Source organism: Myxocyprinus asiaticus, chromosome 10 (assembly GCF_019703515.2).
Source record: "Myxocyprinus asiaticus isolate MX2 ecotype Aquarium Trade chromosome 10, UBuf_Myxa_2, whole genome shotgun sequence".
Taxonomy (NCBI): Eukaryota; Metazoa; Chordata; class Actinopteri; order Cypriniformes; family Catostomidae; genus Myxocyprinus; species Myxocyprinus asiaticus.
This window is the reverse complement of record NC_059353.1, coordinates 12,574,408-12,588,610: the sequence shown is the minus strand read 5'-3', so window position 1 is coordinate 12,588,610 and position 14,203 is coordinate 12,574,408. Positions and strand designations below refer to the sequence as shown.

At 43.0% G+C, this 14,203-nt stretch overlaps 1 long non-coding RNA gene across 1 annotated transcript; it reads left to right on the top strand.

Moving 5' to 3' along the window:
* Positions 1 to 2,298: 2,298 nt before the first annotated feature.
* LOC127447526 (uncharacterized) lies at positions 2,299 to 7,079 on the top strand. The gene is made up of 4 exons (XR_007898395.1): positions 2,299 to 2,379; positions 2,621 to 2,683; positions 6,362 to 6,529; positions 6,665 to 7,079. It is a non-coding gene; the product is annotated as an uncharacterized LOC127447526 (long non-coding RNA).
* Positions 7,080 to 14,203: the final 7,124 nt, after the last annotated feature.

Below are 14,203 nucleotides of genomic sequence, written 5' to 3'. Positions count from 1 at the left end.
CGCACTATTCAAAAACATGTAAGAACGGCACTTTTGAGTTTACATGGCCACATTAAGCCGCATTCTCTGGGAGAAGCCTGGGTGTGTTAAACTGCCTTCTCTTAATCCCTTAAACGGCATATGGAAATCGGTGTTATCGTTTACATGACGTTTCAGAATGCTGCTTCCTGCAAAAACCCTGGAATAAGCCGTTTTCTTAAGTGCATATAAATGTGGTCATTGATGCTGTTCAGTCCCAGCAGAATGTGCCATATCGCTGTGGTCGCCACATCCTCAACTATATAGCGTCAACTAAATAGAAACTGAGGTTGTTATTTATTACAAAATGTTACCCTCCATCACAGCTTTTAAATCTCATTTTCACTTTCATGTATTCAAACAGGTGGGTCACACTTGGTTGCGACACACAAGAAGCAATGGCATTTGCCACTGTCTTAATGCACCATGTTTGAATATATACAGATTTGTTTTTTGTCTTTTTTTTTTTTTTTTTTAGCTGAATAGTGTCCATCCTCATTCGTTTTAATTGTGACACACCTAGTCACTGTATGCTTTAGTTGTTTGGAAAAGAAATCCATAAACATTCTTCAAAACGCCTGCTTTAGTGTTCCACAGAAATAAAAATGAGTTTGGAATGACATGAGGATGATTAAATGATTACAGAATTTTTCATTTTTGGGTTAACGATTCCTTTGGCCTGAGATAGAGTTATGATGGCAGGGCACATTTGAAAGACTACCGCACCTCCTCGCAGCTGTCATAAACTTAGATTGTGGCTCTTCAGAAAGGAAACCAGTTTCTCAATGTGTCCTCAATTTGAAAAAAAGACAACCACCATCCAACTCACTGATTTCCTTGCTCCTTGCACCTGTCTCAGGGACACCAAACCCCATTTTTCATGTTTCCGCCTACTGAAGTGCCCTAAATTTCTGTATGTTTATAAATAAAAGTTTTTAGAGAACTTGAATTTGTTCCATTAACTGTTTGACTCACAATGCATATCCAAAGTTTTTATAATGCACTGTGGTTTTCCCTTTTAAGTTTTTTCCTTATCTCTGTTTTTGTCTTCTTTCTTGGGAATTTCTTCACTTCACTGTTTACATTCTGAGCTGTACCTCATTCCTCATCAGATAAGCACTGGATTATCCTGTGTGTGTGTGTGTGGGGGGGGGGGGGGGGGGTTGCTGTAATAGTGTTGCGTGCATGTAAGTGTACATTGTGTCAGAAGAACAAATACTCACCCAGAGGCCTAAGACTGGAGGTCTAGATTTGAATGATTTTATTATAATAGACTTCACAAATGTACAAGACTTCACTGCACATCATCCACATTCAACATTTACTCTTTTTGGGGCATGGGTAGCTTAGTGAGTAAAGACGCTGACTACCACCCCTGGAGTCATGAGTTCGAATACAGGGCGTGCTGAGTGCCTCCAGCCAGGTCTCCTAAGCAACCAAACTGGCCCGGTTGCTAGGGAAGGTAGAGTCACATGGGGTAACCTCCTTGTGGTTGCTATAATGTGGTTTTCGCTCTCGGTGGGGTGCGTGGTGAGTTGTGCGTGGATGCCGCAGAGAATAGCGTGAAGCCTCCACACACGCTATGTCTCCTTGGTAATGCACTCAACAAGCCATGTGATAAGATGCATGGATTGACGGTCTCAGACGCGGAGGCAACTGAGATTTGTCCTCTGCCACCCGGATTGAGGCGAGTCACTGCGCCACAACAAGGACTTAAAGCACATTGGGAATTGGGCATTTCAAATTGGGGAGAAAAGGTGAGAAAAAAAATTCCTTTTTTGTGCTTTATCAACATGCAGTAACATGTAGTCACAACATCAGAGACCCTCTCATCAAACAAAATTTGATCGCAAGTGGTTACAAAAACCATTTTTGGGATGCATGTTAATTCCTGGTGTAAACAGCCATCTGTTTTGGCTGACCACTTATAATCAGATCACAATATTATAATCAGTTTTTAATACCAGGTGTAAACAGGGTTCAGTGTTCAGAATGCTGTTTTTCCTACTTCAGGAATGCTGTCAGGAATGTGTTTGTGATTCTACGCCCCTACAAAAGAGAGGGGGGCAGATAAAACACTTCAACAAATGAAATAATGTAAGCCAAGTCTGGGGCAGAGATCGACAATAACCCATTATTCATCCGTGTGTGTTAGAATCCTTTATGTGTGCTTCACTGTCTGCTTTTCATTACACTTGTTTTCAGACCAGATGTTATGCAACATTCCTGCTCTCTCTTTCTCCTTGTGTCATTGTCTTGTGCTGCAGTAGTGATGTAAAACTTTTTTATTTTCCAAGGAAATCCATGAAGCCTAGTGCACACTTTACGATTCCGTCATCAGAGACAAATCTTGGGAGTTGTGTAAGTTTTATCTCGTAGGGAAATATCGGCAGACTTTGATTGCTTAGAGTGACACGATCATGTTTATTCTAGCTTGTCTGAATGATATGCAACATAAATATTTTGTTATTTAGTGTTCCCTTCATGTTGTGATCATACTATCTAAATGTCCTTGAGTTTGCTCTGAAGAAAGAGTTTTCCACAAAGACATACTGAAAAGACAAACTTTATACACTCTAACTTCTTTTGTTTTATTTTCCAGGCAAAACATTGTCAGCATTTTTGCAAGAGCTTACTTGAGTTTGTGCAGCATCATTTCAATTTGGTAAGACTGTTGATTTCACTTCTTTTCCTCAAGTCAAGTCAAATTCTTTATTGTCCTTGCAGTAGTACAACAAGATTATTTAAAAAAGATCTCAAGATCTCTCCAAGATCATATTGTAACAATCGTATATATAGCACAAGTGTGCGTCTAATTGAGTTAGCACATACAGCTTGAGTTTGACCGGTCTTCACAGTCTGTACACGATAGACTTAAAGCAAGGTTACATTTAGGAGTGGTGAAATGTCGTAAGGTCAAAGTTGGTTTGATTATGATTTCTTAGTGACTACGTTTACATGGACACCAGAAATTGGGTTATTGCGAAAAAGCAGCGTTTCAGTTTACATGCACTGTTTAAGCGGCGTACTCTTTAATCCCATTTACATGCGGCTCGGTCAGTAAGCAACTTTCTCCAGAGCAACGTAATTTCCTTGTGATGCTTGTGTAAAGAACGTCATGGTTACTTGTGTAATCTCCGTTCCCTGATGGAGGGAACGAGATGTTGTGTCGATGTAGTGACACTAGGGGTCGCTCTTCCCATTGGGAAGAACACCACTTAGCAAACAGGCGCCACTTAAAAGGCATACAGGCACCTCGTAGAGGGGGCCCTAGCATGAGTGATCATGTCTACCACCACTGGGGCATGCAGCGCAATTAAATGCAAAGATAACAAAAAGATGGAGAAGTCTGCTTACCAGCTCCAGAGCGGCGGGTTTCGTCGTCCCTGGGTCGCCCGTCTCAAGGGCGCTTTGAAGCCTTTCACGGGTTCTGGGTGGCCGCGAGACGGGTGGTATATGCTTCCTGTTTTGGGCTCCACGCCGGGGCCGGGCCGAAGGGGCGGGCTGTGGCGGAGCTGGTGCAGTCAACACAGGGGGATGCCCTTGGCGACGAGTAGATGGGGTGCGGGATCTTGAGCCGCGCCGGGGCAGGATATGCCAGATAGCCTCCGTCTACTGCTCCACCATTGAGAACTACTGGGCAAAGTCCTTGACGGTGTCGCCGAATAGGCCAGCCTGGGAGATGGGGGCAGCAAGGAATTGTGCCCTGTCGGCCTCACCCAACTCGACCAGGTTGAGCCCAAGTTGGCGCTCCTGGACCACTAATGTCGACATCGTCGGCCCGTGAGAACGTGGCGTGACCTCCGTCGCTCGGAGAGCGAGGTCGGTCGCCGAGCGCAGTTCCTGCATCAATCCCGGGGTGGAACTACCCTCGTGCAGTTCCTTTAGCGCCTTGGCGGACTTGCAGGAGAGCCATGGCGTGCAGGGCGGAGGTGGCTTGTCCAGCAGCACCGTAGGCCTTGGCCGTCAGAGACGACGTAAACCTATAGGCCTTGGATGGGGGCTTTGGGCACCCGTGCCAGGTGGCGGCGCTCTGCGGGCATAGGTGCACCGCGAGCACCTTTATCCACCGGGGGATTGCCAAATAGCACTTGGCCGCCTCACCATCAAGGGTAGTGAGGGCGGGGAAGCTGAAAAGATCGGGACTGGGCAGTAAAAAGTTCCTCCCACGACCTTGTCAGCTCTTCGTGCACTTCTGGGAAGAAAGGAACGGGGGTGGGGCGTGGCTTTGAGTGGCACCGCGAGCCCAGGAACCAATCATCAAACCGCGAGGGTTCAGGGAAGAGCACAGGGTTCCACTCTAGCCGACGCTCGCGGCTGCCCAGGAAAGCATGTCGTAATCTCCACATCAGCCTGTGACTGGGCAATCGTCCCCGAAGGGAGGAGCCCAGCTGAGGCTTCCGCGTCCGACTGGACGAGCCCACTCTCCGATGCTGCGCTCGAGAGCTCATCACTTTCGCGGGCTCCGAATAAGAGGTCGAACTCACCGTGAGACGAGCTGGCGGACTCATCAGGGAGCCCAATCGGGGCAGACGAGCGTGCTGGGGAATGGGAGGTCCGCGGGGGGATACCTGGCGGAGGCGGTCACATTGGGGTCCCCAAATCGCCCCCAGTGCTAGCCGTGCTGGCCTCATACCCGTGGGTAAAAGGACCGAGGCGGGGAGCCTCTGGGGTGGCTTGCTTTCTTACGAAGGCGAGCCGTGACCGCATCGTTGCCATGGACGTGTCCTTGCAATGAGAATATGATTATCCACGAACGCTGTCTCCGCGTGAGCAGTGCCCAGACACGAAAGACAGTGATTGTGACCATCAGAAGGCGAGAGATAACGAGCACAACCAGGAATAACACGTAATCGGAAAGGCATCATTAAAAAGACGTTCCATGTGTGCCGCTCATTTAGAGAAATATACTCTTTTAGAGAAATATACTCTTTTAGAGAAATATACTCTTATTTCTGCTGAAGCGCCCATGGGCATTCTCTGCATTGCACCACTGCAGAGGGGGGAGAAGCCGCTGAAATGCGCCATCAGATCCAGCAGAGGTGAATGAACAGTCGTGGGAATTCAGCTCACTGAGCATGACCGTTCGGCTCCGAAGAGAAAATCTGAATAAGTGGTTGCATACCAGCTCCTTTTATACACGTATGTCCGGGGGAGTGGCATGCAAATACCACTCGCCAATTTTCATTGGCCTTTTATCAAAGACCAGAGGTGTCTCGGGGCTCCCAAGTGTGACCCCTAGTGTCACTACATCGACACAACGTCGAGTGAGTGACAGACAGGGAACAAACATGGTATCTGATGAAGACTTTGTTGTTTTATTCTCTGTTGATTCGCATTATTTCCAGATATTCCAGAGTTGTTGCTGTGTTTGTTTCCTTAACTTTCAAATATGACCTGCAGAGGAATTGCACTGCAATAGTGGGATTTCCCTCCTATGAAAACTCCGGGATTCCCCCAACAATGAGTGCATTTATGCGAACATGAGGGACAGTCGATATTTTTTCATTGGTGTGTATAAATGGGTATAGTTTATAGTGTATGTGCTTTTCCCACTGTACTTCCAGAAATGTTGAATTCTTTCCACTGTTTACATGTTGTTAGGCTCCATCCTATGATGTTAGTTATCCGGTCTGTTCACGCAAATGTGCACTCTTCAAACACCCATCAGAATGCCGCTTATGTGTTTATATGGCCACATTAAGCTGTGTTCTTGAGGAGAAACCTAGGTGTGCTAAACCGCTTTCTCTCAATCCCTTAAACGATGTAACGATATCAGCGTTCTCGTTTACATGACATTTCAGGACGCCGCTTTCTGCAAAAACCCTGGAATAAACAGTCTTCTTAAGTGCATGTAAATGTGGTCAGTACCTTGTTCAGCCTTACCTGACACTTCACCTTACAAAACACTCTCAGCAATTAGCCTAGTTCACATTAAGACTCAAACACCCCAGCAGAGCACTATGGGATAATTCTGCTTCCTGTTTTCACCATTTAGTTTGCAAAGGAACATCCAGGTGCTACGTAAGCCGGGCTTGGGCCACTTCATGGTGTTTTTAATGTGTCCTATTATCTAAGGTCCATCTAATGTGACATGTTACTTACAGTTTACACCTGCTATTAATGTGTGATCCGAATTGATGTGGTCAACAAGAAAATAGATCTGCAATTGACGTCCACAGCATTTTATGATTGGATTGGACATTGTATTTGTAGCATAAAATCTAATCTGTTCTGATGCCTTAGACACCTTTCACTTTCATTGCATCCTTTTTCCATACAATGAAAATGAATGATGACTGAGGCTGTTATTCTGCTTAACATCTACTTTCATGTTCCAAAGAAGAAATAAAGGAGCAGTAAGTGATTGGAGTAAAATCCAATCTCAAGTGGTCAAAGGAGACACATGCCAGGTGAAATGGCTGCCAGGTGTAAACAGCAGTCTGTCTCACCTGCATCACTCAGAACGGATGTTCAATAGCAGGTGTAAACATAGTCAAAGCACAGTCAGGTAAGTATTTGAATGCAACACTGCCAAACCTGGTTCCGGTTTGGAGCCAATATTTGTTGCTCATTAATCACGTTTGAGAGGACAGTTTCGGGTTTCTTTGATGTGTGTTTACATGATTTTCATAATCTCTTGCAGGGCTGAAATTTGTTCCACCCTTGGAACATTCCTCATTATGAGCACTACCCAACATTATTGTGGGAAGGAAAGATAGATGCATGAACATCCATGAGTAGGACACAGCTGTTGCATTTAGTGGTTATTTGTACTGTACTAGTGAGTATTTGTGTTGTTTGCTTTAAAAAAATAAAACTATAAATGTGCTCTATAATAAGAACATAAACCAGTTACATCCAGCATCCAATTATGCCTACTTTTCTACTATAAAACAGTATATAAAATGAATAGGGTGTCTGAATCCACAGTATTCATTAAACAGTATGCAAGAAATACCCAAAATGACCTACTACATCCTGCAAGATTCTAAAGTGCACATCCACTGAACACCTTACTATTCCAAAAGACCATGGTAACTAAGGTGACATCATATTCAAAGTAGACACTTAAAAAAATATATATGTCCAAATATTTGGACAGCAGGACTAAGTTGTGAAATTGTAAATAATACCAAGCTATAGAAAGTATATATATATATATATATATATATATATATATATATATATATATATATATATATATATATATATATACACACATACACATACATACACTACCGGTCAAAAGTTTTGAAACACTTACTCATTCTTTATTATATTTATTTATTTATTTATTTTTTTTTTTTTTTTCACATTTTTGAATAATAATAAAGTCATTAAAACTATGGAATAACATAAATGAAACTATGGGAATTATGTTGTGTCTAAACAAAATCCAAAATAAATCAAAACTGTGTTATATTTTAGCATCTTCAAAGTACTCACCCTTTGCCTAGAATTTTCAGAAATGTACTCTTGACATTTTCTCAACCAACTTCTTGAGGTATCACCCTGGGATACTTTTTAAACAGTATTGAAGGAGTTCCCATCTATATGCTGGGCACTTATTGGCTGCTTTTCTTTATTATTTGGTCCAAGTCATCAATTTCAAAAACTTTTTTTATTTTTTATTTTTTTTTATTAAATTTTTGTTTATATAATGAAATAAATTAATATGGTGGCACAATTATATTTTTGTCAACAAAACTAATTTCAAACATTTAAGCATACGCCTTCAGTTAAAAAGATTTTTAAGATCATGAGAAACATTTCGGTCAAGTGTTTCAAAACTATACCAAATTGTTTATTATGTTTCCAGCAGTGTTTGTTGTTCATGTTTTTGAGACGTTACTGACATTACAGTTGATTTTCTGTAAAACTGTTTTGGAAAAATTTGTATTGGGAAAAGCACAAATAAAAATTACAAAAACATACAAATAAAATTTATTGACTTGAATGTTACTTTTGTGTTACGTTACTTTTTTTTTTTTTTTTGCAACAAAATCTCAGTATTCTCTCTTTGCACTGCCAAACAAACAAGTGATAGCCAGTGCTGAAGCAATTTACCAATCAGAAATTAGCATAAATAATTCTGATTCAAAGTAATGGTCAGCATCGTCCAATCACTGTCAGCCATGTTAAAGTAAATTATACATTATAAATTCTGAATCTATGTACTGATCACCATTGTCCCATGTCTGCCAAACATGTTGAGTGATCCAAACATCTTTTGCAGCCTGAAACTGAACTTTTGGTTGGATTTATTTATTTATTTATTTTTTTTTTTTTTCGGAGGTGAATGCACTTAACTGCATAGGAAATCTATGGGATGCTCCCTTGCTCCCTATTTAGTAAATGACTTAACCTCCAATGTGCTGTCTGCAGTGGTCTCAGAACAGTTCGAAATGCACCTTGTTTTCATCCTAACCCCTTATAAAGCCTCTCAAAGCAACACTTTTTTTCTCAATGTGAAAATGCACAATAATTATAGGATTTCTAATGAAAAATTAGCACTATTGTCCACTATAGTGTATATTGTGTTTAGTAGCATGCCGTTACACGTTAAATCGCTAAAATTGTAAAAATATGGCATATCAAATGAAACTAAAGACTCAAATTGACACAAACAGGTTTCAATGTTAAAACCTAATTAGTTTTTTTTTTTTTTTAACCAGATGTAGTTTCGTTGCCGCTTCTCCCAAAGACAAACTTAGCTGTAATGGGCACCATGTTTTGTTTTGTCACGTCACATGACTCCGTTTGTTGAAAGTGTAACCCTTTACTGACAGCCCAGAATCTTCTGAACTGAGATCAGTTGGTTTAAAAGAACTCAAATTATTTGTTGCATAGCAAAGCCAAAACACAATGTCCACACAGAAGGATGCAGTACATGCTCTGACAGTATGTGTTTTCGGATGCAGTGACAGATAAAATGACTTGTTGGAATAGTTTGTTTGTTATATTTATGTGTAGGTCAGCCTAAAACTCGAACAACAAATCAAAAACCAGAATATAAATTATTATTAAAAAAAAAGAACTTGTTTGAAAATAAGAGGATAAAAACTAGTAACATTTTCAAATGTATAATAACCCTGCCTCCAACTCACCTTTTATCCTACTAAACACTCACAACACATACAAAATCACCCAGAGCGTATAGTTAAAAGGGCCAATCCCTCAGCCAGGGGCCACAGGGAGAGCCATTTGACCCTTCAAGGAAAGGCTGAGTGAGGGATGAGGGCAAGCAGACTGCCTCTTTTGTCTGGCTGCTCACACAGAGAAGAGGACACCCCAGATGGATGAGTGGAGGGGGGATGGGGATGGAGAGAGAGGTAGATGGAAAATAGAAGGGGAAGACAGTGAGAGGGACCGCTTTCATCTGATCCATCATTGTCCCTCCTTTCATGCTTATACACAGTGTGTGTGTGGCTCATAAATACCTGGTCTTCTGTTTAATATTCAGTGTGCTGTTTTTAAGAATGGTGAGAGATGTTGCAGCACATATCAGGTTGAAGGAAGTGCTTGTTTTTGGCATGCTTGTCAGGTGTTTTGAAATATTTTTTTCCGTCCTGTTAAATAGGGTTGGCTAAATACCAAAATGTTGGCTTTAGTTCAACAAAACCTTGGTACCTTGGTATCCATACTAAATCAATGATTTGATACAAACAGACGGTAGACTGTTGAACATGCATGATAGATTTGTATATCATGTAGCAGGTGTCACAGTCTGTCTCCCTCATATTCTACAAGGACCCTTATTTTGAAGTTTTCCTCCAGACTACATCTCCCAGAATCCACTGCTCTCATCACTTTCATCTGTTTCCAATCCTCCTCACCTGTCCTCCATTCCATCATCAGTCATTGTTTGTATATATACCCTCCTGTTTTGTTCATTCCTTTGTCAGTCCTTGAAGTGTTTCGTTATGTTGTGATTTTTTTGCATTATAGTTTGTTCCACTCCAGCATATTTTCCACTCCAGTGAGCTTCCTTGATTATACCTTGTATTTTTTCCACTCCAGCGACTATTAAAAGATTGAAAAATTTCTCCTGCGTCTCCTCTCCTCCTCTTCCACTCCAGGAGCCCAACATTACAGAAGGACTGACCTAACAAAATGGATATACCGGCAGTAGCAATCCTCCTCCTTGAACAAGGAGACCGTCCATTTGAGGATCACGTGCATGAGTTTCTCCAACTCGCGAATTTGGTGCACTATGATGACCATGCTCTGGTGAGTTTCTTCATGGCTGGCCTGAATAGTGCATTGAAGGAGCTGTTGCTTCCGTTGGGTCGATCTGCACGGCTCCTCCTTCCAAGCCTGCCACGGTCAACGAGCCAGTGCCTATGCCTGTAGCCTCGACCGTCCCAGCACCTATGCCTGTAGCCTCGACCGTCCCAGCACCTATGCCTGTAGCCTCGACCGTCCCAGAGCCAGTGCCTGTAGCCTCGACCGTCCCAGAGCCAGTGCCTGTAGCCTCGACCGTCCCAGAGCCAGTGCCTGTAGCCTCGACCGCCCCTGAGCCAGCTCTCACCAAGTTAATAGACCTGGACTTGTTCCCTGCCCTAGTTCCCTCCCTAACTATCCTTCATCCTCCGCTGGTTCCATCCAGCATAATGGACACCCTTGTTCCATCCAGTGCCCTGTCCCTTCCTCCTCCGCTGGCTCCACTCAAGACATTTGCTCCTCCTCCTCCTGGTCAGCCATCTCCTCCCACGTCACCTATCGAACTTCGCTCCCTGCGAAACCATGGTCAAGGGGACTCGACCGTCCCAGGCTCCACCTAGACCCTCTGAAACCTGGACTTTGCCTTGGCCCTTCGTTCCCTCTGTCCCACCTCAGCTCTATGTCCCTTTGTTTCCACCGTGGTCTTTCAGCCAATCAGCTTCTCCGGGGTCCCTCGTCCCTCCAGCTCCGCCTTGGTCAGTTGGTCACCTGGCTCCGCCTCGGCTCTCCGATCCTACAGCTTCCCTACGGCTTCACCTCAGTCCTCAGTCCCACTGGCTCCGCCTCTGTCCTCAGATCCCCAAGCTCCACCTCGGTCTTCTGAATCTTCGGCTCCACCCTGGCCCTTCGAGCCGTCGGCTACTCTCCAGGCACCAAGTTCCCTGGCTCCGCCCCTTGGGTCTCATGGCTATGCCTTCCATGGCTCCGCCCCTCGAGCCTCCCACAGCTCTGCCTTTAGAGCCTTCCATGGCTCCGCCTGCCTTTGTCGAACCTCTCCTAGCTCCACCCTCAGACACTTCCACGGCTCCGCCCACTTCTCCAGAGTCTCCTCCTCCTGCAGTTCCGCCTCCTGACCCAGTCCCTGCCCTGTGGCTGCCTCCCAGGCCCTGCCCTGTGGCTGCCCCCCAGGCCCCCGGATCCATTCCCAGCCCCGAAGCCACCCCCCAGGCCTCCCGATCATCCTCCTTGGATCCTTCTTCACCTTCTGCGTCACCCTACCCTCATCCGTCTTTGGGTGCCAGGAGTTGCCCTTTGGGGGGTGGGGGGGGGGGGGGGGTAATGTCACAGTCTGTCTCCCTCATGTTCTTCAAGGACCCTTATTTTGAAGTTTTCCTCTGGACTATATCTCCCAGAATCCACTGCCCTCATCACTTCCACCTGTTTCCAGTCCTCCTCACCTGTCCTCCATTCCATCATCAGTCATTGTTTGTATATATACCCTCCTGTTTTGTTCATTCCTTTGTCAGTCCTTGAAGTGTTTTGTTGTATTGTTATGTTGTGATGTTTTGCATTATAGTTTGTTCCACTCCAGCGAGTTTCCTTGATTATTCCTTGTATTTGTTCCACTCCAGTGACTATTAAAAGATTGAAAAGTTTCTCCTGCGTCTCCTCTCCTTGAACCAACGTTACAGAAGGAACATTTATTAAACCAAAAATACAAGAATTCTGTCATGAATTTCTATGCTGGTCCAGACTGGTTTATGCTGGTTTGGTAGTGGATCTCATAAATTGAGAAGGCATCTGTAACACATTGGGTTTTATTATGATAATTCTTATTGATTTATTTATTTACTAATCGATGCATTGAAGTTCCATTCTCAAATCAGTGCAGATAAACTTTAACTTTGCATTGACATTTCATGTCACACTGACAACAACATCAACGTAATTTCCGCGCGATGCTGGTATAAATAACAAACATGGGATCCGAGGAAGACTTCACTATTCTATTCACCATTGCTTCGCTTTATTTCCAGATATCCCAGAGTTGTTGCTGTTTGTTTCCTTAACTTTCTATCACGACCTGCAGAGGAATTGTTCTGCAATAATTAGGTTTCCCTCTTACGTAAATCACTGGGATTCTCCCAATGTACGAGCGCATATACGCGAATGTGAGGGACAGTCAATATTTTACATTGGTGTGTATAAATGGGTATAGATTATATTTTGAAATGTTGAATTATTTCCACTGTGTTGACTTGTTGTTGGGCTCTATCCTATGATGTTTATTCTCCGGTCTGTTCACACACATACACACTATTCAAAAACCTGTAAGAATGCCGTGTTTACATGGCCACATAAGCCACATTCTCCAGGAGAAACCTGTGTGTGTTAAACTGCTTTTTCTTAATCCCCTAAACGGCGTAAGGAAATCTGCATTTTCATTTATATGACATTTCAGAAGGCCACTTTCTGCAAAAACTCTGAAATAAACCATTTTCTTACGTGCATATAAATGTGGTGATTGCCTGAACTGCCAAACTGTGCTGAATAGCAATACATTTTCGTCATGTATGTCAATTTGCAAAATATTGGTATCATAACGTTTCGAAAAGTTTGTACAGCAGAACCTATTTGTACCAGAATACCATGCAACCCCATTGCTTAATATTCTAACGGCAGTCTGCTACCAGCTTGTCTTCTTAGGCAGGTACAGAGCAGGCAGCCCTAAATGTCAGCAAGGATATGATACTGTGTTTACAAAGAACTGTCAGATGAGCGGCATAGACCCATCACAGGATCCACACCTTGACTATCCATGAAAAAAGCCACACAGATGCACGTACACACTCAGAACTAGTTACATAAAATCTAGTTGAGCATTCAGATGCAGAAAGACTAGAATAAATATTTGAGGAAGGGGTGCTTCTGGCCCTGCACCCCTGCCTGTTTGAGGAACAATATTTGCTGTGTGTGTGTGTTTAGCTGGAAGTATATTTCAGCAAGAGGGAGGACATATAAAACAACAACATGAAACTTCAATCGATGACATTCATGTTGACATATCTTGAAGGATAGATATTGATGGCTGTTTCGTTCACGGTCATTTGTTTTCATTTTATTATGTGAATGTGTACCAGTATCCATTGGGAGTCTCTTGTGTGGCTATAGGCTGATGAGCGATGCTGTTCCAAATTATTTATTTGCCCCCTCCCCCCATCATGCTGACTATAAAACATCCATTCCCCAAAGGCTTGATTCACACACCCACACCCACAAAATTCATCCGCCCAGCCCCCTCACAAGGGGCGGGTCACAGCTCCACGTACGTGAATGTATTTGTCTGCATGCCTGTTGTTTTGTCTGTCAGTCTATGTGTTTGCGTGTCTGCCCTCTTGTGTCCTTTGCAACCAGCAAAAAGATGGAGGAGGAAAAGAGAATGAAACTCAATGTTTAGAATGGAATACTAGCTTACGTCTATATACTGTAAACACTATATACTGCATACTAGTTTTTAACAAAAGTGAAACATTTATAAATATTTTACATTAAATGCTTCAAACTCATCACTTTGTATGTTTAATTCAGCAAGTGGCATCCAGTTATTATCTTGGAAATAAAAACAGTGTTTTCCATGTCAATTCCAATATTGTATAAAAAGTATTTAAAATTTAACAGGCCGATCAAATACTCCAAAAAGATACGTTGAAGCTAAAATGTGTAATTTCTGCACCACTAGCGTCACCAAACAGAAGTGCAAAAATAAATGTTGTATTAAAAGAGATTTCTGAATACACCCACCATCTGCCATTGGTCGAAAACAGATAGTTCCACTATCAGAGCCAATGCTGCTGTGTCAAGCTGGACATGTCGTTCAAACAAACAGAGCTATTTTGAAAAGCACTTCAGAGCCACAGTGCTTACACTTTTTGGGGAAATCAACCTACTAATGGTTTACTTATAGATATCTCTACATGTTAAGATGGGAAAGGAGAAAGTAACATTGAAAAAGCAATAG